The sequence below is a fragment of the Theropithecus gelada genome, chromosome 18, assembly GCF_003255815.1.
Source record: "Theropithecus gelada isolate Dixy chromosome 18, Tgel_1.0, whole genome shotgun sequence".
In the NCBI taxonomy this organism is placed as follows: Eukaryota; Metazoa; Chordata; class Mammalia; order Primates; family Cercopithecidae; genus Theropithecus; species Theropithecus gelada.
Window position 1 is genome coordinate 31,090,826 of NC_037686.1, and position 27,418 is coordinate 31,118,243.

Sequence of the window (27,418 nt, forward strand, 5' to 3'; positions counted from 1 at the left end):
AATACATTGATTGTGTTGATTGGCATTATACAAAAGGGGATAAAATGATCAATGTCCCATTGAACAGAGAAGATGGGGAAAGAATTTGTGGCAGCCTCTGGTGAAGCCCAAAGATTTTACCACTGGATTAAGATAGATTTTATCTTTTTTACTTTCCTTGCAATCAAGTCACCCTTGAAAAGAGGTTTTATTGATGAGTGGGGTTCCAGGTTGTTACTGGTCTCAGGACTACAAAGAACTGGAGCCTCCTTTTTCCAAGGGTCCTCTGGCAATGCCATTTGATAATACAGCAGCAAACACTTTTGTTCCGTCTTCCTGGGGGCTGTTAATTCAAATGCAGACAAAAAATGTGGATTTGTCTTTTCTGCCACTCTCTTAATCAAGGCGATTTTCTGAAATGCAACTGTAGAAAATAGACTCTTTTATTTTAGGATCAACAACAGTTTTTATAATGTTAGGCACACCTAAGCCCCTCCTTAAAATGTCACGAAGACAAAAAGTTCCCACCTGAAAGGCCTCTTCACTTGTCTTGAAAGGATTTTTTAGGCTGTTTCCCTTAAGCTGCTTTCTCCTTCTGTGCAACTTCCCAATCCCATTCACAAACTGTTGCCATGGTAAATAATTATATCACAGATGAATTGTGTACACTTCCTTTTCATAGCTGGAAGAGAAATTGTAGAGGAAAGGGGAAAAAATCAAAATCCTTTAAAATTACAGGGGAGATAGCAGAGGAACGATTGCCTCCTCGTTAACATAATTAGCTCCATGAATTATAAATTGGTATTAGAACTTGCTCTTCATGACAAAAGGAGTAATTATATTTACTCATGTAAAATTAAACAATACCAAAAAAATTAATGGGACTCACCAGAAGCTCTCTTGACATTATCATAAAATTCAGAGATGTGAATATCCCACAATCTGAAGTGATTTAAGCAGCATAAACTTTAATGCTGCTCAAATTTGTTGTGCAGAAATATATCTCCTGGCTAGTTTATAATTGCACTCCCATGCTTGAAAACCACACATAACAACAACAAACAACTCTTAAATTTTTTTTTCATAGATTGACACACAGAAAAGGCCAGATTTTCTGAACCCAAGGGGGATGTGGAAGTAAATTTCACAAGATTTTTTTTTATTATTGACTCTTCTAAAGTCAAAGCCTCCAGAATAGAGGGCGACCTGTTTATTTAAACAACTCTCAAATGTATCTAAAAATGGGATTGACATAGGAGAAGGTTGACTTGTCTAACTAGCTTTGCACACTCAGAAAGATTTCCCATGGGGGAGGGATAGTTATGTGTCAAAATGGTAATGTGCTGAGGTCTCTGCATGTCTCATTGAGGAACCTGAAGACTAATGATTGCCAGCATCTCACAGCAGTGGATGCCTGGCTTAGCCCTAGTAAACAAGAAGAAGTAGAGACGAGCCATTTTTATACTCAACTACGTAAAAGTTGCTATACATGGTCATAGGTAATTTTGGTCCTTTAAACAATTGTGGGATAATCTTTCCATTCCTTTTTAAGGGATTGGGGAATTTCTACAGCTGATAACCCAAACTACCTTCTAAAAATTCTTACTTTGTTTATTGATTCTATCTTTCTTCACAATTGGATGTGAATGTTCCATTGCCTATGTTTCCTCTCTCCGGCCAGACTCTGATATCCTGGACATTAGTTCCACTCTCTGTGCTAGACACAGGTTTAAAAGACAATCACATTGCACCCAGAAACCTCTCTTTATGAGATCTGACTACCTTAAAATATGCTACAAAATCTTCCAAAGAATCTACTCACTTCTACCCGCCATTGTGTTTGTAATTCCTTCCACTGCTCACTCTTATAAGGTAAATCACAGAAACCTCCTTTCATATATATCATTAATGTACCGACAAATATGACTAATCTAGAATATTAGACCTTTCCTAAAGCTATTGACCCAACTGTATGAAACAAGGGAAAGGGAAAAGTCACCTGAATCCTAGGTGGGAGTGCTTAGAATGAATGCAGATATCTTTGGAGAAAACTTCAGTTTATGCATTCATTCACCTACTGAGGCTGCTTTACAGGAGATCTGCAACATGTACAACTGTACAGTGCATGCTAGGAATGGGAGAAAGAGAGCAGCAAATAAAATTGAAAGATGTTTTTTATATTTCCAGAATTTATGAATCCTAAAAACTTAGTCCATCATTTGGAATAATATGTAGTCAAAATTATGTTTACAATGAATCCCTAAGAATATGACAAAATGATTAAATCATACGTTAAGTGAAAAAGCAAGCTATAAAATTGCTATTCTAATGATGCCTGGTATGTGCATATGGGATGACAATCTGTCACTTCTTTTCCTCCTGGCCATCCTTCCCACTCCAGGACTTCCTAGAGCCCAGATTGATTTACTTTGCTATTGGGAGTATTTTCTCATTTGTCTCTTAATTTGCATCTCAGAATGTCAATTTAGGCCAGTCGACTGGACAACCTGGGGGAGGCTATACCTCTGGGAAGAATCAGCATCGCCCACCTCAGGGTATCACTCAGGGTCCCATCAGGAAACAGATGGTGTACTCAAATGGGTAATTGAGGAGAGATTAATAAAGGACTATGTACAAAAATACAAGCAGGATTAAGAGAAACCAATAAGAGATGGTGCTCTTTTAATTGATTTTCATCTTAACTTAAAAAGGCAAGATATAGGAGAGGAACACAAGCAGGAGTTGTAGCCTTTGGTAGAAGAACACAGCCAACCTGTGGCAACTTGGTCAGATGGAGCAAGAATGAATATCCCAGTTCAACACTCCACTGCCCTCTAGTCATCTATAGGTAATTTCTATTGGCCAAGCCCAACAGGAAGCCAGAAGGCTAGTGCCATTTCATTTACTTCATGAAGATTAGCTCCTTGTGGCACAAAGTGTGATGGGGAAGTGTGAAGAGTGCGTCTGGAGGAACAAAAAGAAAATAACTTACACAAATTAGTGACCAGGTGAGACCAAGAAACAACTTTTTGAAATATTAGCAAATTTTTCACTGAGGAAGATTATATATTTTCCAAATAAAAATGTTGTTCTGAAATTTTAAAATTATGATTTTGAAAATCTAGTGTGACTCTTTACTATGAACTATCTCCGATTTTACTTTGAAGGTCAAAGCATTTTTTGAACCATATGAATCATGAAGTTTAGTCAAATATTTTTGGACTAATTTTTAAAAACCTGAGATGCCTCACCAATACACATTTTCAAAAACTATTTTGTTATGTTAATATATGAATGAGTGAATGAATAGTAGAATCACCTGAAAATAGTCTCCTTATGGTTAGTAAGATCTTTGATTGGATTTTGCTGGTCTTTTGCCTGTAATCTTACTTCCCTCACCTCAGTAGTCTCCACTTTGAGCATCCAAGGAGATCAGTTGTGGTTTTCCCTGAACTCATTGGTCATGAGACTCATGCAATGTTTTACGTTAAGGCTATTGGGTAAAAAAAAAAGCTTATTTTCTAATGACGTGACGTGGTAGATTTTTATTTACAATTACTATGTTACCTTTTGTAAACAACTCATTAAATATGTGCACCATTGTTATTTACAGCAGGGAAAATTGATATTCTTAGTATTCCTTTTTTTTTTTTCCTTCAGGTTAATAACAGACTAATACTAAATAATGCAGAAGTCTTGTTTTGGATTTTTTTTTTGTAAGGCCATATTAAACTTTGTCCTTTTAAGAATGACTCTCTGCACTTGTTTCCTAGATTATCTATGAAATATATCCTATAAATCTCTCTGTTAGCTTATAGCTTCTATTTTATGGATACTGCATAACCACATAAAGATTTTTGATAATAAAATTATCTTTGTCATATATAGAGACTAATGTCTTTTTAATGTGGTGGATATTAAAAGCAACTGGAGAAGAACTAGAGTTAAAAATAACACATAAAATAAGAAACAATGGTGTACTTTCAGATGCTGTGTGTGGTAAAGTATGATGGTACACAGACAAAACAAAATCTATATGAGAGGGGAAAATGCAAGGCACTTTTATTATCATAAATGTTCCACTCCATGGAAGATACTGAAGCTACAACACAGCCTGGCTTCTTCTTCTTCTTCTTCTTATTTATTTATTTTTTTTCTTTTGAGATGGAGTCTAGCTCTGTCACCCAGTCTGGAGTGCCATAGCGTGATCTCTGCTCACTTCAACCTCAGCCTCCTGGGATCATGTGATTCTTGTGCCTCAGCCTCTGGAGTAGCTGAAATTACAAGTGCATGCCACCACGCCCTGCTAATTTTTGTATTTTTAAAAAGTAGATGTGGGGTTTCACCATGCTGGCCAGGCTGGTCTCAAACTCCTGACCTCAGGTGATCCGCCTACCTCAGCCTCCCAAAGTGCTGGGATTACAAGCATACAGGCTGGCTTATTCTTTAAACCTTGATGAAGTTTTACAATCTTGCTCATTGTGTTGCCATCAGCCTCCCAGTCCCATTGGATCAAAGCCAACCATGACTTCTGCAAATGCCCAAATTATCAGAATTGATTTCTCAATCCTCCACTATCCGAAGGAAAAATGATCTTTAAAAATGATACATTATGACTCTATCATAAGTTAAATGAACATGCCTTCTTTTGTATTATGTTTGCCTTGAAATTGTAGTGCACAATATGATTTGCAACTCTAGAATTTGAGTATATAACATTACTCACTGCTTACTCATACTCACTGAGTCATCAAGCAAGGAGATTTGGAACAATACAATACAATTTTACAATAACAGCAACTATGAAATCTTTTATGATTAATGCCAGATACTGTGGTAAAAATCTTGATAGAAATTACCTAATTTGACCTTCTTAAGAACTGTAAGGGCTGTTATAATTCCAATGTTAGAGTGGAAGAAATTCAGGTTCAGAGGATTGTGTAGGACCAGCCAGCTAAGACCCAATACATATCCTAGAGTAATCAGGAATATCGATGATTGAGGAGATAACTTTCACAATGATTTTATGAAGTAAGTATCACATTAATATTACAGATGAGTAAATTGGATTTAGAGAAAATAAATGGCATTCCCAAGGCCATATAGGTGCCACAGTTATATCTGGGCCGTGAATTTATGGTTGTCAGCTTCTCAAGCCACAGTATGTTTTCTTCCTACTCTCAACCAAACGTCTGCCTACTAAAGTCATGAATTTACAATTGTATAACCTGCCTAACTCCCAAATGAAAAGTCAGAGAGTATTTGACGACAAGCTTCTTTGGGTCAGAACTTGCTTCTTCCTTCATAATTTGGCAGCTAGTTCCCATTATTGGCAGCAAAATAAGAACTCCACATGCATTGTTATCCATCTGAAGGTCAGAGAAGGAAGTTCAGCTGATTCAAAGTCACATGTGCATCTGAAAACAGTGGAGAGCATTACCAGTCACAGGTCAAAAAAGTAGTGAAAACAAGATCACGCTATAAGTAGGCAAACTGTACATTGTGGCATTTGAGATAATTGCCACGTACACATTTAAGCTCTCCATTGGCTGGGTGCTGAGAAACTACCTCAGTAACAAATGTTGCTGGACATCTGAATGGCATTCAGAATGGCTTCTTGCCTGCTGGCTGAAATCCTCATCAGGGCAAGCTCCAAAAAGAACTTATTTCACCTAAAGCCTGTCGACTTCTATTAGATCACCCTGGGCATTAATTTCAATTTTCATGTTTCTGCACCACAAAAGAAAGAAAAAAAAAAACCTTTATATGTGCCAAAGCTTAGCTGCCAACTGTTGGGGAAAAAAAATTTGATTTCTATTGAATACTGCACTTTGGAATGAAAGAAAACATTGTCTAAATGAAGCTGAGGCTCTCAGTCACCTATACCTATATTACTGTGAAATCAATTATGTGGGCTTTTTCGAAAGCTACTGATTGTAGCAAATTGAATGGCCTTCATTTCAGCATAATTTGGAGAGGTTGATGTAATCAGAGACCTTACACCACGGTGAGATACAAGATTCGTGATATTCAGATGGGAGAAAAGCTACAGTGGTTAAGCTTGTTCTGTACCTTCCGCTTACCTGCTGCAACGCTTTCATAAGTACAAATGAAATTGTTTTGATGAAGGCAGCAATGTTGCTGAAGGAATGTGTGAAGGGCTGAGGGAGTGGAAATGAGGTTGCTGAGAATCATACTATTGTCTTCATATGCAAGGAGGCTGAAGAATCTAATCCTAGGCCTAATTGGCTGCAAATGAAACACTTAAATATCAAATCTTGAGTTATGCCCCAGAGCTGAAGTTCAAGCTTAGATGTGAGGAGAGGGTGAAATGCTTCATTTTTTTTCTTGCTGTAACTGTTTGTTCAACTTCATTCCTTTGGGAGTCTAGAGGCTCAAATAATTGCTCTTCAAATTATAAATTGATTCTCTTCAACCCCAAGACAATTTTTGGCTTGAGAAAATTCATGGCAGGTTTGGTTTCATTACATTTGCCTAAGTGAAAGCTATTGTATGCATTTATATATGGGATGCAGCATGTTTGCAATCAAGTATTCCTACTTTGTAGTATAGGTCAGGCACCATTGCCCAGTGTAAAGGCAATATGGTTTGGTCTAAATCAACACAATGTGATCATACTCTCTCAAGGGTCTGGGACTTACATGAGCACAGGTTACATAAGGGAGGTACAACAAGCTACATAGAAACGTACTTCTTACAAGACACTGTGAACATATTCTAGCTTTGAGTATTAATATGTCTTCAACTTGGAGAGAGACAGCAGGGTTCTTTGTTTTGCACGCATAATTCTTTCTATTTATTCTTTTTTCATCAGTTCTAAAAGCCCAGCTCAAGAATAAGAGAAAAATGGTAACCCCCCCTTTTTTTCTTTTTTCCTGAGCATTGAAAGTTCCCTCATTTGGAACTAACTCTTGGCCAGAGTTGAGAGACCTTGATGTAATGAGAGGAAAAGAAACTGGATTCAATATCAATTCCTTTACTATGAATTCTTGGTTTACCAGACTGAACATTAGTGTGTTCATTTGAACATGGGATTTATTTTGTAAGGAAATTGAAGACTTACAAAATGCATTTATGTCAGTGGGCATATAGTAAGTGTGAGAAAATGTTAGTTATTATAATTCACCCAGTTACATTGTAAGACCCTTAAAAGAAACAATCATACTTCTCTCTTAACATAGAATAACATCTGAGACATATTAGTAGGTGGTCAATTATTTCTTGTTTGACATAACATGATATATTGGAAAGAAGATAAATCAGGGTTCAAGAGCTCTTAGTTCAACCCCAGAACTAATTGTACAATCATGGAAAGAATATTGATTTTGCTAGGTCTTTCTGATCTAATTTATAAATAAAGAGATATATCTAAAAGCACCTATAAAACTTTCTTTAGACCTAAATTCTGAAAATAAAAAATTATTTTTAATCTAAAATGAAATTCAACAATATCTTTAATTTAAATGTGTGTATGTATTCATGTAGGTGTGTATTAATGCATGTAACAGGCTCTTGGAAGCCTGTCCTCAGTTGAACTAACTTTCACATAAGAAGTCTAACACAAACACATACATGTACAAGTCCAAATTTTCTATACTTTCAAGTTATTTAAAGCAAGATGACTCTATTATTCCACCCACTTAAAAATATATTTTATTGAATTATATTCAGAAAGACATATTATCAGCTAAGTAATAAATTAAAAACCAAACTAATGAAAAGTTAAGGCAGAAAGAAAGAGAGAAAGAGAAAGGAAGAAAAAAAGAAAGAGAAAGAGAAAGAAAGAAAAAAGAAAGAAAGAGAGAAAGAAAAAGAGAAAGAGAAAGAAAGAGAAATGAAGAAAAAAGAAAGAAAGAGAAAGAAGAAAAGAGAAAGAAAGAGAGAGAGAAAGAAAGAAAGAGAGAGAGAGATGATTCAAGATTATTCAAGACTTCAGGTGAGTAAAATTTTTTGACAGACTGCTGAGGAGGCAGAAGAACTCATTGAGGGATCCTCTGTTGAGCCACAAAGTCACCTGATGGTAAGTACCAACCCCTAGAAAAATTAACCTCTGGTCCCAGGGACATTAGGCTGGAGTTCATCAGTTTTATTGGGAATCATAAAGTGGGAATCAGTATGTATTAGTCTATGTTTCCTCTCTCTCTCACAAACATACTCATATATATACACACACCAAACACACACAGGTATGTGTACATATATACACACACACAAAAATTACATATGTAATGTAATATCTATTTATTTCTTTCATATATATCCACATAGATTTTTATATCTGTGTATGTACATATTATATACGTACACAAATATAATAAAATACATTTTATTAACTTTCAGTTTAGTGGATTATATATCATACATATATTTGGAAGGAGAGAGAGAGTTGTCTTGTGCAATTAATGAAGCTGAGAAGTTCAAGATCTGCAGCTTGTGATTGTACTGGTATAGTACGAGCCCTGGTCCGAAGATCTGAGAAACAGGAAAGGTGATGGTGACAGTTTCTGCACACATCTGAAGACAGGAGAGCAATGTCTCAGCTCAAAGATGATCAAGTAGTGAAAAAAAATTCTCCCTTTTTTTTTTTTTCTATTCAGGCCTTCAGAAGATTAGATGAGGCCTATACACATTTGGAATCTGCCCTATTCAGTCTACCAAGTCAAATGTTAATCTCATCTAAAAGCCCCTCACAGATACAACAGAAATAAAGATTAACCAAATATGTGGGCAGTCCGTAGCTTAGTAAAGCTGACACATAAAATTAATAATGAGTCCAACACTTGTCAATTTGGCACCCAGATAAAACTTTACAAACCATACTTAAACTCCAAATAAAGGCGCTAACAAGGTCATAATTTTAGCTAACCTGATACAACTATCCTGAGCACAATCTGAAATGCACTAACACCTTCTCCAGAAGAGAAGATAAAGTATTTGAGTAATGTTTACTCTTCTCCTTGATATTACACAACTTAAATACAATGATGTAAAATGAACAATACTTAAATACTATGATATATAGCCAATATATCTTATGTTACATAATGAGAAAATGCGAGAGAGAAGAAAACTATTTGATACACACAGACACATGTTCCTACCAAAATAGAGGGATACTCATGACAATCATAGTCTTTTTTTTCTGTAACTGATCACTTGATTGTAGCTGGTGTTTACAATATAAGTACATTCTTCCACTGCCTATTCTGCATTCCCTTTGCTTAGTTCAAGCACCTCAGCTGGTTGTGGTTCTTTACCAAGTGGGGTGATGTAGACCTTTCTTCCTGAAGTGTCTGGGCCATGAATAGTCGTTCCTGAATTGAGTTGTGGGAATGTCCCATTTACCTTAATTGAAGGATATGCTAATACTAAATGACACCCAAAGGGATCTCTTGTATTCCAGACATACTCTTTCTGACCTCTATTGTGGAGCAATAGTTCCATTTTCTCTTGGTATTTGGGATTAATCACCTTAGCCAGCACAATAACTTCCTTTTTTGTCTATTGATTTAGAAGTTCTTTGAAACCAGCTGATTTAAAACAGTGGTAGTAAATGTGATAAGACCAATGATTTCCATGAGCATGAGCTCATTGCCCTACATCTTTTGCTGCGAAGTGATTTACTTGATCAGAAACAATGCTGTGTGGTATAACATGATGGTGGAGAAGGAATTCTTTAAGTACATGAACAGCAATTTTGGCAGAAGCATTGTGTGCAGAGAAGGCAAATCTCTATCCAGGATGTCTAATCCAGTAAATACAAAATGCTATTTTCTATCAAAGAAGCAGTCTAATGTAATCAAACTGATCCCCCCAGGAAATAGTGCCACACTGGGAACTCAATGTTGGTCTCCACTGCTGGCAGATTTGGTACTTAGAAGTGGCCAATACCCAGATTGACCTTAGTGAGTAGAAGTCTATGTAGCTGATCTCAAGCATAGTCTCCATCCTTGTCCTTTTTTTCATTAGCCTATTGGGCAGTGATGGGTGTTACTGGGGAAAGAGACTGACTGGAATCAACAAAACAGGCAATCTGAACAACCTGATTATTAAAATGCCCCTTTGCTGACCTCACCCTTTGTTAAGCATTAAGTTGGGACACAAATGTCTTCATGATTTCTGTCCATTCAGAAAGGTGTCTATTCACATACTTGTTCCCCAAATTCTCTTGTCATCAATATTCCAATCCTGGTCCTTCCCCGTTGTTGACAATCCAGCCAAACCATTGATCAAAACACATGAATCAATGTATAATCAAACATCTAGCCATTTCTTCTTCCAAGCAAAGTGAATGACCAGGTATACTGCCTGAATTTCTGCCCACTAGGAATATTTCCCTTCACTACTTTCCTTCAGGGATGCCTGCAGGCCAGTCAGGTTAACACAAAAAATTAACTACCCCGTAGTATTCCTCTTCATGATGAGAAATGGTTTCACGAAGAAGATGGAATCCCATGCTCCCACCACTACACCCTTCAGTTGGGAACCAGAGCTGTAAACACACACATCCATAAAGTACTACCATAAATCCAAGGTTGTTCTCATTTGCACACTGCCTGAAATAAATGCTAAAGTCAATCTTGTGAGAAAAAAAGTTTCAAAAACAAACACATTCACAAACAACATTCCAGGGGGTATGGTTCACAATCTCAAAGATAGTTATTAATAATAATGAAATCTAGCCACTCCCATGTTTTTATGTAATGTATACTAACTATACCACTTTGTATCTTTCTTTTGTAATAGGTTCTACTGGAATTCTACTTTTCTCTGCATTGTTTTCTTTCTTTATGTACTGAGAAGTTAAACATACACACATACTCTTTTTGCACACACACAATTTCACTCCATCAATTCCACCATTCAATCAAATGTTTACTGAAATCCAGAGAAAAAGCACAAGACATAACTTTTGTTTTCAGAGATTATTTTATAGTCATCTAGGGAAGAAAGTCAAACACATATAAAAACTGGAGAAAAACTAGACCATATTTAATTTGTTATTAGATTTTGTGGGATAGAAAATAAGTGTTATAAAGAGGAAAATCACACAGAGACTAGAATATTTAACAAATCAGGGACTGGGGCATCAGATGAACCTTGAAGAATGCCTAGGAGAGGCAAAAAGGCATAAAAATATCTGGGCATGAATAAAACTCATATTTAAACTGGATCATGAGAACGATCATAATGTATAATAATGTGATTTAAAAATTCAGTTTGAAGCAATTTATATCTTGGATTAAAACACAATCTAATTCCATTCTAGCTCCTTTTCTTCTTGATTCAAATACTTTTCTTAATGCATAAAATTTATTTTTAATGCATACAATCCTAACAGATAAAGCACCTAAACAGATTTTTTTCATGTATATCCAATAGTTACCATTCTGTTTTTCTCTCACCTGTGTCATACAGGTTGTGTGCAATACATGATTTAATTTGAAAATGAATATATTAGCTGCATTTATTCCATGCTGTAGTGCTGCACCAAATAGTCTCTGAGAAATAAATGCTATGCATCTTATTCAAATTAATCTGTTCCACTCTAAAACCCCTCAAAACCGTCCTGCTTCAGATAGTCCACATCTGACTGAGCTCTACAACTACAGTCACAAGGATTCAGCCTTAGACTGTCTGGTTTTTTGGGGTTTTTTTCCCTAATATAATATTATAAAGACAGAGAAAGAATCAAAAGTAACCAGAGAACTGGTATTTCTATAAATAATATTTTTAGAAAACTAGAACTCTCCAGTGATAGGATAAATCAACTCATGAGTTCCTCATTAGTAAAGGGATTCAAAGAGAGATGTGGTTACCTGCTTGTTCTTTCCAGGCTACCAAAAGGGAAACTGTGATTTAAACCACGGTTTGGACTCCAAGTCTCCTTTTTGGTTTCTGGCTATAACTTCCCAGCCTTTTGTTCAACCCTCTCTATTCACATTGACTTTTAAACTTTCAGTTTCTTCATCTTTAAGGCGATAATAAAATCTAAAGCTGTTTTGCTGTGAGTATTAAATTGCATAGTACCTTAACAATACATAGTTTAGCATGTGGGATCAATTGTAATCCCCACCCCTCATGTCACCCCTTGTTATGTTTTCAGCTTTGCTGAAAAGATAATCACTCCCAAATTTCATGACAAAGTTAAATGCCAATACCCCCAAGATTCTGTTCCCAAATCCCCCAGTCAAAAATATTGCTTCTTCAATCTAATACATAATGTATCTGTACATCTTCGTTAATACTTATTACTATTTAAAGATTTATTTAATTGCCTCTGCTTCATTGTCAATGTCTCAAAAACAGGAACCACAGTGTAAATCACCTGAGTATCCTCAGAAAATGAATGAAGTAACAACAGTAATGTACATTTATTGGAGACTAATGTATTCCAGGTGCTATCTCCTTGGTTTTTTCACTCTTTTCAACAAATTCATGTCAAAGGTAGTATTACTATTAGTTTGCAGAAGAAAAAAAAAAGCAAAACTGTGATGCTTAGGGAGATTCAGCAACTTACTGAAATCACATAGCTACCAAGAACTTAAGCTATGTTTTGAAACAATATTGTCTGATTTCATAACTCAACTCTTAGCCTCCGTGTTATGAATACGGTAGTCCTGATGGGAATCTACACTTTGTCCATGGAGATACAGTTTGACACTTCTGTGGTAATAGTTCTCTTTATTTTAGCTAGGCAATGGAGAGAGTCCTTTATGGAAGCTGGGGTTAGTAACAAGATCTAATCAGAACGGAGTGGTGTTGCATGGGAAAGGGTAGATCCGGATATAACCACTGGGAAGGTCTAGCAGTGGAGACAGGGTTTATTGTAGGAGATAGGCAGGGAGAAAGACTAGACATGGAGTCTAGAAAGAGTAGCTTTATACATCATGCCCAGACAAGCAGCCAATATCAGGCAAATTCAACACAAAGTGAGGATCTTAACAGAACAATGGGGCATGAAAATGTTTCAGGAAAACAGCCGTATTCAGAAATTCAGTAAGATAGGATTGGAAGTTCAGTTCTGGTGCTGATTATCTCTCAGATAAATTTACTAGTGAATGGTACATTTTTGGTTCTATAGAAACTATGTATCAAGAAAGGGTCAGAAGTAGATTGTATCAGGCAAGGATCCAGTGACCAGATTAAAAAAAAAAAAAAAGTTACTGTTTGTATTCAGGATCAAGACAGGCATTTACTGTGCCAGAAAAAGGTACAAGGTAGGAGATGAACTAGAAACAATACTAACATGATGCTGAGCTCAGTAATTGCATATTTTAAGGCCAAGTTAGGTAGAGTTATAGACATCTTCCTTTTGTCTAGGTGTCTGTAGACCTTTGAGGGTACAAATCTAGGAAGATCCAGATGGGCATATTTTGTAGAGAGAGCTAAACTGACTTATTGAATCCTACTAAAATTAAAGCAATTTTAAAATTTAACCTAAACACCTAAAAGAGTTTTCTAGAGGGCCCATAACCAAAATTCTATCTCTCATAGACAAAGCAAATGACAGAGCCTATGCATAAATAATAACAGCATTTATATTATTGCTTCAATTCTAGCTTTGTTTATAAAATTTTAGCATTTCTCAAAATCACCCAGAGAGCTTATTAAAACAAATATTTATGGGCCACCTCCAGAGTTTTTGATTTAGTATATCTGTCATAAGGCATCATAAGTTGCATTCTAACACATTCCCAGGTAATAATGACGATGTTGGTCCAGAGAGTACAGCTTGAGAACCCCTGAATTAGAGTAAAACTTCTCTTAAGTTTTACTAATACAAATTGATTCAAAGCCACCGACAGTAAAGCAGGGGTAGAAAACATAGGTGAATAAAACAGCCTTGCCTAAAGCTGAGATTCCTTAGTGATTCACGGAATTTGAAAATCAACTGGATGGATGCATTTCCAGATTCTGAAACTCACTTGTCTGTATCTGGAGCACCTGCTATATTTCCCAGTTTTAGAAGTCTATGTTCTTATTTAAACCTATAATGTATTCCAAATATATCCTTAGATGGGTTTCTACTCCAGCCCTATTTTGTTTGCTTATACCAACATGTTAATATTACATCATTATAGTATGTCTTCTCATGAAACTAATAACATGTCTACCCAAAAATGACTTATTTTCTAATTTCACATTTTAATTTACCTACAACTTTTGAATTCTATCTTTAATATGACGAAAAAATGTTGGCAAATAACATGGTCTTGAACAGAGGCATTAAAAAGAAATGTGGGGAACACTCACATTTCCACAAGGAGTTAAGCCAGGACTCCTTGTTAACAGCAATGGCAGAGTTGAGGAGCAGGTGTCCGGCATTAATCCACATAGCCTCATGACATTAATGGGAGTCCTGTGGCTTCATTCCCAAGCACCACTTTGAACATTCATCCCAAGATATGAATTAGCACAAAGTAGTTCCTGCACTGCTGGGTCTTATTGCTTAATTAACGTGATCATAATGACAGTGGGGGACTCTAAATTTTCTGTCACTTCATGTCCTATAAAGTTTCAATATAGTAATGAGCTTCATAAGAAGATGGGTCATTTGCATGTGCGAGTGTAAGTGAGAGGCTCGGAGGCAGTGCCCACCATTAAAAAGAGGTTATGCAATGATATTGGCTAAGGAAGACATAGGATGTGCACCAAATTTTAATGTTTATGGATGAGTATCTTAGGGCCAAATTCTGAAGAATTAATTTTCATTCATTTGTACAATTTCTCCATTGTGTTCCAAAGAGAGAAATAATCAGTTAACTTGTCATACATTTGACTATCAATTTTCCTCTCAGCAGGTGGTTATAAACTCAGTCTATATACAAAATACTTTCCTATATTATGCTGAGTGTGCTGTAGTAGGGGTAAAATAATTCAAAGAAATATGTCGTATTTCCCCAGAGACAGTACAAAAATAATTTTCTCCAAGTTTTTAGATTTGCTCTGCTCTTCTTGTCCTTAAAATCTTTACCATTTGGAGCATTCGACACTATTATCTCTTAAATTTTTCTTCTCCCTGGCCTTTTATCTCATTAAAGTCTTCTTGTTCTCCTTCTATAACTCTACTACTCTGTATTCTTTAGCTACTCCTCATTAATATAATCTTTCAGTACAAGCAGCCCCCTGGGTTCCGATCTTTACCCTTTTCTCTGCCTCTTCTTTATTGTTTCCTTGGGTTATATTGTATATTTACACAATCTGAGTTATCAGCCTCAGGAAGAGGAGTCCCAGTGAAGTATGCTGGGAATCCAGAGAGTAAAATGTGTGGCTAAAATATGTAGGTCATGCAATATTCTACCCCAGCCTCACATTTTATTTGATCAAAAATACCTTTGCACTAATATACAATAAGGCAAAAGCATATATTTTTCAGAATAATAATTAATACAAATATACAAAAAGAAAATTTTTCTTCATAATGTCCCATAGTGTGCCCAGTCACATATGGAGTTATGGGCTAAAGAACCATAAAGCTGATTGGAAGAGAATCCCTTTGCTTTGTACACTAGAATTATGGACATTTGTTGCTAAATGAAATTACTTATCTGTATTCTCACCCTTTCTGGGGTCTAGAAAGCCATGTGTCTTCTGTTTTCAAATTTGAGATGGTTCAAAGAAGGGAGAATATTAATTTTCCCCAATATATACATGTATACTATAGCGAAAATGGAAGACTGCTTGATTACATGGACTGACGAGAAATCAGAACCTCAGGATCTCAAATTTTTGAACTTTAAGAGTAGCCAGGAGACTTTACAAATGGCATTTCATATTATCGTCTTAACATTCTAAACCTAAAATCTTATAGTTTATAAAATTGGAGTTTTTATTCCACTGTGGTTATCATTATGATACTTTGAGGTTTTGAAAATATGAAACTTATATCCAGATAACTTTTAAACACAGCATACACAAAGCAGAAAACATATACATCAGCCTTGAGGTATGGGCATTAAAAATTGTCTCATCTCTAGAATGTATCAAATGTTAGGAATATAGAGCGTATAAAAATCAATTTAGCCGACATATATAAAAAAAAGTCAAGCAAAACCTGGGTTTCACAACAGCATCAGTGAACAGAAAACAAAATTTTAAGAAATCAGGAAGGCACTTCAAAAAGTGACTCTACTACAAAGTCAACCCAAATTTTTACATAAGTAATTGCAGACCAGGAAAAATATAAACATGCAACATAAAAGAAAATAATAATAAATATACTGGACTGATCCAGAAAGTTCATGCTCTAATCATCTATGTAGTTCTTATGGGGCAGACACCAAAGCTATTATAATGGGTTCTTAGTTAATGTGATAGTCACGAATCAAAGCACCATGGAATCTTAGGGTAGAACACCTCTGAATCTGCATTCAATAATCTTCATTCTCTTTTTTTTTTTTTCACTTTCTTTTTTTAAAATTTTTTATTATACTTTAAGTTCTAGGGTACATGTGCACAACATGCAGGTTTGTTACATATGTATACATGTGCCATGTTGGTGTGCTGCACCCGTTAACTTGTCGTTTACATTAGATATATCTCCTAATGCTATCGCTTCCCCCTCCCCCCTCCCCTCATCGCACGATAGGCCCGGGTGTGTGATGTTTCCCACCCTGTGTCCAAGAGTTCTCATTGTTCAATGCCCACCTATGAGTGAGAATATGCGGTGTTTGGTTTTCTGTCTTCATTTTCTACACGAAGAAACTAAGGACCAGACAAGAAAAATGTATGCCCAGAGAAACATAAGTTTAAGTTTCACCTGGAATGAAACCACACCCCCTAACTTCCAGCTAGGCTATCTAAATTGTCAGATGAGGTTAGTGGTGGTAATATCCAAAGAGTGAAAATTAAGTAAATATTAAGGGTGAATAGTTAAGTGAATATTATTACGTGTAACCCCCTTTTAAGAAGTTTATTATATTTACCCCTCCCAAGGCCTTGGTTTCACAAAGGACATTAAATAACAGACCTTAGATATAAAAGAATAAAAACAATATTATGAGGTGTCAGACCATAGTTGCTTACTCCTTTCTGCCTCATGATTCACTTTAACTTTCATCCCTCACCCAATATATATATATATATATATATATATATATATATATATATATATATTTTTATTTCTAAAGACTTATTTTTCTGTGTTCTGAGCAAGAATATCACTGAAATCCTGGCCCCAAATTAAAATGAATGGTCATTCTATGAGGCATTCACCTTGGGAAGAAATTTTGCCATGGACTACAGTGAACTAAGATCATAATTTAAGCCAAAGACAATCAATAACAGTTTGGTTGCTTAAACCCCTGTCCAATGTATTTCTTTTCTGCAGTAAAGGATCTAAGTCAAAGATGGAGTATATGCTATTTAATAGAGTAATGTACAATTCCAAAATTGCCATTGCTCTTCTTCCTTGAAGCTCTCTAAAGCCATTTAAAATCACATGCATTTCTTTGTAACTATTCTCACACCAAATGCTAATATGAAGGCCAGTCTCTGAAGCTGGTTTGTAATCTCACACAAATCACTTGGAAGTGCCCAAAGGGGCCCAAAATAGATTCCTTATGTTGTAATGGAATTCATATATTAAAGACATATTGTAAGAATAATTCAGTTGACAAAATATACGTCCAACAGAAAGATAATGTCTGGTATGCATCAATGTCTTGTGCTTCCAGTGAAATACTAAATTTTGCACATTATCTCAAGTGCAAGTGTTAAATACTGCTGTGAGTCCTCAGGCTTCACTACATGGGATTGGTAATCTGTTGAAAGATTCCATAGAAATGTATTTCTACAAAAGAATGAAAATATCAACCTGATTGAAACTAATCTGAGGGTGAGAAGTCCAGTTTGATGAGCTCACCCAGAGCAAAGCTTTGGCTTCAAATAAACAGATGGCCCAGAACCCATTGGCTTAATGCCTGAGGCTTCAGGAAACTTATTGTGGAAGGCATAAGAAACATAGAAGAGTACCTTCACCAAAAGCTTTTGAGGTCTTTAGAATATAAATGATATATTCTTGAGATTCTTCTAAGTGAGTGTAATGCAAAGTGGAGAGAAGTAGGCCCTACTTTACCTTGGAAAACGACGAAGTTGGGACACCATAGGCTTCTTTGCATATGGCTTCTTACCAGTAGTATGCAGCAAAACATCCCAAGAGATAATGATGTCTAGCAGAGAGTTGGCTGAAATCACTGTGCCCAGGGTTGCAATGGGAGTGCCAAAAGTAAGACTATGAAAACTGGAGAAAGTATTGGAAGACTTAGAGAAGCAATAGCTTTGCTCAAGGAAAATTCTGTAAGTCCCAACAAAGCGATGATTATAAACATGAGTGAGATGCCACCTGTAGATTCTTAGATATACTGTAGGAATCTTTGCAGCAGACTTCAACTTGTATTAGAAACAAGATGGAAAGTCATTATATATGCCATAGTGCTGTTGATGAGAACTCTTTTGTACTCACAATTTGATAGGGCTGAGGAAACTTCACCTGATATACAGTAGGTTTTGTTTCCTACTGTTTGCTAGCTATCCATGAGAATTTATACACCCTGTACCATCTCCGAGTTCTTTTTATCAAAATTCCAGATTTTACATATATGAAATTCAAAGCCAATATGCTAGATTGAACACCTTCTTGGCTACCTGAGTCCACTATGGTCTGTGTCTGTTCTCTGAATTTACATATCAATTATCATCTGTACCATTCATTTAATGAGCTTATTATATCCTTGTGTGTGTCATTGTCTGTATTACTGTCCTGAATGCCTAAAACTGCAGAAATATTCTACACACAAAAGTAGGTTCTATCTCTCTTACTAGACTCTAAACTCTCCAATGCTGTTCAGACTTGTCTTTGTTTAACTTAGAGTAGTTTATCCTATGCTATAACAATGGTAGATACTCAAAAGCACTTGAAAGAATGCATGAATGAAATATTTAATTTTCCATCACTAAGTCCATGATGATGTTACACAGAGACATGCTCAGTTGCTGTTACATGGTTTGGTTCATCTATTTACACTATATCGTAGCCAATAATAAATAAATGGCTGAATGCTTCCTCTCAGTAGGGTGTAGTGATTCCCTGGAACAATTTCTCATTTGTCAGAATTGCATTTGGATATACATGCAAGGAGACAAGTAAAAAAATATACAAAAATCTGCTGATAAATTTAAAATTTTTCACTAAAAACACAGCAGTAAAACAGCTGAAGCTCAAATGTAGAGAATCATGTCTCCTGAAAATAAATATGCCCCAAGCTCATAAACACCAAGGCTAGTGGTCAGGAATGAACAGATGTTTATTGCCTCATGCACCCTCTGCTACTCTGGGATAATCTCTTAAATATCCCAAATCCAGTTTGAATTTAAATTAGATTCATATTTTCTTTCACGATTATTCCATTAAAAATATCATATGATTAGCCAATTAAATGGAGAGAAAAAAATCAGTAGGAGAGCGATCCCCTTTAATATTTTCAATTAAGATGTAGTGTGGCCAATAAAACGGCTTACATTTTCATTTTATGGGTACCTATGGAGAGCATTATGACACAAATGACTCAGAAGAAGGTAATCGTTTCAAAATATATTGTAGTGGAAGACTGTAAACAGTGCAGTGTGTTAGCTTACAAGGGATGTGATGAAAATATAAAGTTTTTTTCAAAGGGGATTCATGTTTATTTTATAGTCTTTTAGGGTGCTTGTGCCTGCCAATTTACAGCACATATTTCTAAAATGCCACAGACTGTTCTCTCCTAGGGAAGGGTGGGAAGGTGAGGATATACCCATTAGGGGATAATACGTTTTTAAGGAGAAGAGAGTCATGCAGCAATTCCATCTTGTCTGCTGCCTGGATTTGAAAGGGAACTTCACCAGGGCATAGAATAAAATCGTATTTTCTTACAGAACCATAAGGGAAAGACTGAGGCTACTTGACGTCAAATGCAACAGGAATGTGGAAAGTTTGTAACTCACAGCATGGGTATGAGTTATTTTGAGATCTGTAACCACTGATACTGGATTGAATTATTTCATTTTTTTTTCTGAATTCTTGAGATTGTGACTCCAATTAATCTCAATCTTAATAGTTCTTAGCGGTTATAGTATGTCAACATTTTTTTTTTTTTCCTACTAGCTCTTCTGTATATTTCTTTTTTTTTTTTTTCGGAGTCTCACTCTGTCACCCAGGCCGGAGTGCAGTGGGGCGATCTCAGCTCACTGCAAGCTCCGCCTCCTGGGTTCACGCCATTCTCCTGCCTCAGCCTCCCGACTGGCTGGGACTACAGGCGCCCGCCACCACTCAGGGCTAATTTTTTGTATTTTTAGTGGAGACGGGGTTTCACCGTGTTAGCCAGGATGGTCTGGATCTCCTGACCTCGTGATCCGCCCGCCTTGTCCTCCCAAAGTACTGGGATTACAGGCGTGAGCGGTTATATTTGATTTTATTGGATTAACATGAATGAAATTCTCATAGGCTGGGGAAGTTTCTCAAGTCCTCCGTATTAAAAATGTTTATCCCAGTAGGGTAGTTAATGGTGGGCGGGGGGGGGGGGGGGGGAAATGGAACAAATAAATAAGTTTATTCTAGCTTTATTGAGAAATTATATATGTGATTTTGACTGAGCAGGAGCTTATCATGACTACATGAGCTTAAGATAGGTCCTTGAACGTAGAGATTTAATAAATATTTATTTGGTCATCAAGGTAAAAGCAGATCAATAGTATTGAGAACACTTCTCAACAAACTGAAGCATCAACGAAAAATAATAAAAGCAACTGGAAATTAAAAGACATATGACTAATAATAGAATTCTAAAAATTTTAAAAATTCTTTAATTGAAACATGTTATGTGCTTACCATGGATCGGACCCTGACTAAACCTTTAACATATATTACTTCTCCTCAATCTTTTCCACAATCCAGTGAGATTGGTATTATCATCAGACAAATAAAGACCACATGCTCAGCAAGTGCCAGCAAGTTGGAGAATAATTACCACATCTAGGGCCATGTTGATATAGAGTTCATCTAACGGTTACATGTACTTGACACTGCTGTAAGCATAGGAAATACAGGAGTAAATAAAGGTGAACAAGTCAATGAAGATCACTTCACTCATGGAACTTATAGTCTATCTATTTTGAGTATAATTAAAATTTAGTCACCCAGCTATTTGATAAAGTACCTGTTTTTCTAATGAATATGATGAATAATTAAACATGTGAAGCCAAACATTGACCAACGCCTTTTCTCCCCCTTTAATTCATGCTCATATAGAATAAACCTGTTTTCTACCTACTTTTGTGTTTAGCCAGTAATTATATAAACTATATTAATAATTTATTCAAATCTCAGACTTCAGGTATGAATTAGATTCTGTCTTTGTTTACAGGAAGATTTGGAAGAAAACTGAATCTTTTGATAAAATGATTTTTGGCCACAGGCATAAAAAAATATCTAGAAGTTTGTTGTATCCATTTCCCCACCCATAAACAACTAGTTTAAATTTTCCAAATGATTATGTTATCTTATTTTCAAAAGCTGTCCTGTAGGAAATGTCTCAAGATTATTCATCTTAGAGAATTTCAACATCACTCCCCTCAAGAAGATTTTCATTTTACCAATTATCAAGTTTTAAGTGTAACTATGAGGTACTCTGAAAGTGAAATTTCAGGTCTTACATTGTGAAGAAGACATCTACAGGTCTGGCAGTCTTCAATGCTGTCCCTAACATTATATCACATAAGTAGTTAATGACAAAATCCACAATGATGACTTTAACAAGTACATGATTTGCTACCCTAACTTTCTGTTTTCCCACTAATTCTATTATGTTTTCCCCAATCAAGATGCACTTGTTAAAGGTTTTTATCATGTTTGTTATGATTGGCCCAGAAGAGCTCTCTTGCAACTAATCATTTTCTTCTAAGACTTTGAAGACAGTAATGATAACATATGTATTTTAAATATGTTGATATCTACTATGTATACATATGGTGATGTTAGGTATTAAGTGTCTTAACAAGTGACAAAACATTGATTTGGTTGAGGAAGTTACAAACTGAGAACTTGTACTGAGAATGTGCAAGGCACTGATTACTAATAGTAAATACAAGAGACAGAAATGTGTGCATTAATATTGGGTCATTCATATACAAGTTACAGTAGCATAATCTTAGTCTCTGTCTACTTATCTATAAAATGTGAATAAAAATATTTCTTAGGATTTCAATAACTTTTAAGTTGTACAGTTTATAGAAAGCATTCAGCACAGTTTCTGGCCCATGAAAATTGGCATAGACGTGGTAAACACCATCACCCTCATCCAGTTGTCCTGCACATCCAAACAGCTATAAACTTGAATAGTTTGAAATAAAACAAGTGTTTTATTCTTATCTATCCTATGTCATGCAAGAAAAGCCTTCATGATTTCTGTATCTCTATAAATTGCAAAATGACCATGAGTGTGAACATGATGGACAGATGTGTAATGAACGTAATTTGAAGACACTTCTAGAAGATAAATGTGTGTGTATGTGTATATATATATATTTTGTTTGTATACATGTACACTTTGTGTCTATAAATTTTCTGTGTACATATACACACATAAAAATTTATATATATAAATTTATATATAATATGAGATATATGTGTATGTGCATGTACATTATACATGTATATTGTACATGTGTATATATTATATATAATGTATAATACATATTATAATTATGCATATAATATTACAAGTTGTAATACATAATATATAATACATATTATAACATATGCATATTATAATATATAATGTATATTAACATATATATGTATATATACATATAATATATAATACATATTATATATGCATATGTATGTATATTATATTTGATATAATACATAATGCATATTATAATATGCAATGCATATTATATTAATGTATAATACATATAATACATGCATTATATAAAATATATACATTTTATATACTGTATATATTATATATATACTTTACAATGATTATTTATACACCCTTTTATAAATATATATTTGTGTCACACCAGGTTTGAAATTATTTTTGTTCAGGTCATTTATTCACCATGGTTGCCTTGATTCTAGGCTGTTAATCAGGCTGTAACTTCTACTGAGTGGAGCCCAAAAAGTGAGTTGAAAGTCACACTTTTGTATGGAAAAATATTTTCAGCTCTTTCAGCTCTTTGTTCTATTCCCTCCACCAATACATATTATTATTATTATTATTTTATTGTAGCTTGGGCCTTCTGTCCTGGAGTATGTTTCTTATTTCCTCTCTGTCACGTAAGAGATTGGCAAAATTAGTAAATTAAATTAGGGTCCAGTCTTGGAACCAGCCAGTATTCTGAGGAGGCAAGGCACAAAGAACTTCATTCTAGTTTACTAATTTTGTCATTAATTTTCATATTTTTCAGTCTAGCATCTTATTTTGGCCCTGTCTCAGACATGTTGGCTCTGAATATGTAGACTTACCCAAGAACTTCCAATAGATTAGCTCTTACTTCTGCCACTGTTGTACTTTACATTGAATCTCACTTCCTGTCAGTTAACATTACTCCATATGCTTACTATTATCAAGGAAATTACTACTAGTTTCTGCCTTTTAAAATTAGGTATTGTTTTAATAGAAACTCAAAATGAATATAGAACAATGAAAAAAGTATAGCCTTCTGTTTTTGACTTCAAACCAAGGTAAAAAACAGTTTTAAAACTAGATTGAAGACCTAACGACAGAGGTATCAATATTGTGAGAGAAATAAGCTTTTCAAAGAGAAACTTTATTTTTTACCTTCTGGAACATGATACATAATAGTTTCTTAGTACATACTAATGAATGAATGATTGAATGACTTGATAAATGGATCAGATATCTTGTACCCTGATTATGAATATGTCAATCATTATTTGTGTAAATTTGAACACATCACTAAACTAGTGTTCTGAGCCTCAGTTTACATCTCCACAAATTAGAGAAAAACATATTTTCTGAAAAGCCAGTTTGTGAAATTAAAGGAAATAGTAAAAGTTTATTTGAAAAGTATAAAGGTTAGATACCCTACAGCTTGGTAGTTATATAAAAAACACACACCCCACACAGATGCTTACAGAACATATTAACAGCTCTAAGAAAGTGTACATTATGACACAGGCCTAGTAGAGGGCAGGGAAGGAGGAGTAAGAAGCTATACACAGATATTTATCTCCTTTCCTTTATGAAACTAATCTTCAATCTGGGACAAGAGGTACAGAAAACACAATATTTTTAAGGAAAATTGTCAAAATTAATTGCAATTGAGGAAAGTCAATAGAAAAAGGCCCCTGTGCCTGAAAGAGAGAAATTAATATATGCCGTACCTGGAACTCTATTGAGAGAGGGGAAGAAGTGAAATGATCACACTCTCACACACCGTGCGTGACTAAATCAAACTTGGACATAGGATGAGGAACATCACACACCAGGACCTGTTGTGTGGTGTGGGGAGCGGGGAGGGATAGCATTAGGAGATATACCTAATGTAAATGATGAGTTAATGGGTGCAGCACACCAACATGGCACATGCATACATATGTAACAAACCTGCACATTGTGCACATTAACCTAAAACTTAAAGTATAATAAAACAAAATTAAGAAAAAAACAGCAAAAAATAACCACATCACCCTAAACGTATATCGAGATAACATGCTTTAAATAAAAAGCAGCTACAGAACACTCTAGGGGAATGGACAGAAGAAAAGCAAGAAAATGCCAAAAACCTTCTTGAAGGAAAAGCACCAAGGTAGTGCCTAAAGTATGGTGCCGAACAGTTATTACTCTGGCAAATCAACAACTACCCTAAATACAAGTTTATTCCTACAGAAATTACAAGGTAGCAGTGCAGTGAATGCAACCATAGCAATAATAAACCTAAAACTTGCCTGAATATTAACTAGACAAACTCAAACCCCTATTGAAAAGCTAAACCGAAGGAAGGTTTGTCCATTTCCAGGTCAAGAATAACAAACAAGCAAACAATGTACCTTTGTCACCTGCTATCTGACTAAGATGTCTTGCTCTCCACAAAAGAGTAGGAGGTGTGCAAAAACTGTAGAATAAAGCACACTCCCAAGGGGTAAAACGGTCATCAAAAGAAAACTCAAAGAGAGCAAAGATATTAGACCTAGCTGAGAGAAAACATAAAATAAGTATGATTAATATGATAAAACATTGATGAAAATGATATCAACATTGAGATGGATAAGTAATTTCAGCAGAGAGATGTAAATTGTAAGGAATAATTAAATGAAAATACTAGAAATAAACGAGAGTAACAGAGACGAAGAATATCTGCTATGTTAACCAGTTGATGTAACAAAGCGGAGGAGATAATCAGTGAACTATAAGACAAGTTAATAAAAATTTTCCAAACTGAAACATAGTAAGAAAAATGAGTGAGGGAAAAAAGAAAGAAAAGAATGTCTAAAGCCTGGAGCCTGTATCAAATAGTTTTACAAATAGGAGTGAGCAAGGCAGAAGAATTATTTGAGAAAAATAATGGCCAAGAATTTCTCAACATTAATAAAAGAATTTCTCAACATCAATATTGAACCACGTATTCAAAAATCTCAGAGAATCAGCTTAAGGAGATTTTGGGCTGAGACAATGGGGTTTTCTAAATATACAATCATGTCATCTGCAAACAGGGACAATTTGACTTCTTTTCCTAACTGAATACCCTTTATTTCTTTCCCTTGCCTGATTACCCTAGCCAGAACTTCCAACACTATGTTGAATAGGAGTGGTGAGAGACGGCATCCCTGTCTTGTGCCAGTTTTCAAAGGGAATTTTTCCAGTTTTTGCCCATTCAGTATGATACTGGCTGTGGGTTTGTCATAAATAGCTCTTACTATTTTGAGATACGTTCCATCAATACCAAATTTATTGAGCGTTTTAAGCATGAAGGGCTGTTGAATTTTGTCAAAGGCCTTTTCTGCATCTATTGAGATAATCATGTGGTTTTTGTCTTTGGTTCTGTTTATATGCTGGATTACGTTTATTGATTTGTGTACATTGAACCAGCCTTGAGAAGACATTTATACAGCCAACAGACACATGAAAAAATGCTCATCATCACTGGCCATCAGAGAAATGCAAATCAAAACCACAATGTGATACCATCTCACACCAGTTAGAATGGCGATCATTAAAAAGTCAGGAAACAACAGGTGCTGGAGAGGATGTGGAGAAATAGGAACACTTTTACACTGTTGGTGGGACTGTAAACTAGTTCAACCATTATGGAAAACAGTATGGCGATTCCTCAAGGATCTAGAACTAGAAGTACCATATGACCCAGCCATCCCATTACTGGGTATATACCCAAAGGATTATAAATCATGCTGCTATAAAGACACATGCACACGTATGTTTATTGCGGCACTGTTCACAATAGCAAAGACTTGGAATCAACCCAAATGTCCATCAGTGACAGACTAGACTAAGAAAATGTGGCACATGCACACCATGGAATACTACGCAGCCATAAAAAAGGATGAGTTTTTGTCCTTTGTAGGGACATGGATGCAGCTGGAAACCATCATTCTCAGCAAACTATCGCAAGAACAGAAAACCAAACACCGTATGTTCTCACTCATAGGTGGGAACTGAACAATGAGATCACTTAGACTCGGGAAGGGGAACATCACACACCCGGGCCTATCATGGGGAGGGGGGAGGGGGGAGGAATTGCATTGGGAATTATACCTGATGTAAATGACGAGTTGATGGGTGCTGACGAGTTGATGGGTGCAGCACACCAACATGGCACAAGTATACATATGTAACAAACCTGCACGTTATGCACATGTACCCTAGAACTTAAAGTATAATTAAAAAAAAAAATCTCAGAGAAAAATTAAGCAGAATAAAGACTGTTTTTTAAAACAACCTGAATATTGAATATAACATATCTTCTAACTGATGAAACTTTCAAGAAAATCTTGAAGGTAGATGGATTTAAAAAAAAAAAAAGCATCATATGTAGAAGAACAAAGATAAGATTTATAGAATATTTTATGCCAGAGGCCATAAAACCAGAAGACAACAAAGAAATATCTTTTTAACTGCTGAATGGAAAACAAAAACAAAAACAGAAACCAAAGTCAACCTAGAATTCTATACTTGGTGAAAATATCTTTCAAAAACACTTTCTCAGAAAAAATTATTCTACAAATAAGTAAAGTTATTCAGAAAAGCAGTATTATATATATGTGTATGTGTGTATTAGACTGAAATTTTGCATTTTGTTAAAAAGTGATGAGTACTGGAAAGAAAATAAATGAAGATAATTTTTATTACTTTAAATTGTTCTGAAATGTTAATGCATATCTAGAAACAATAAC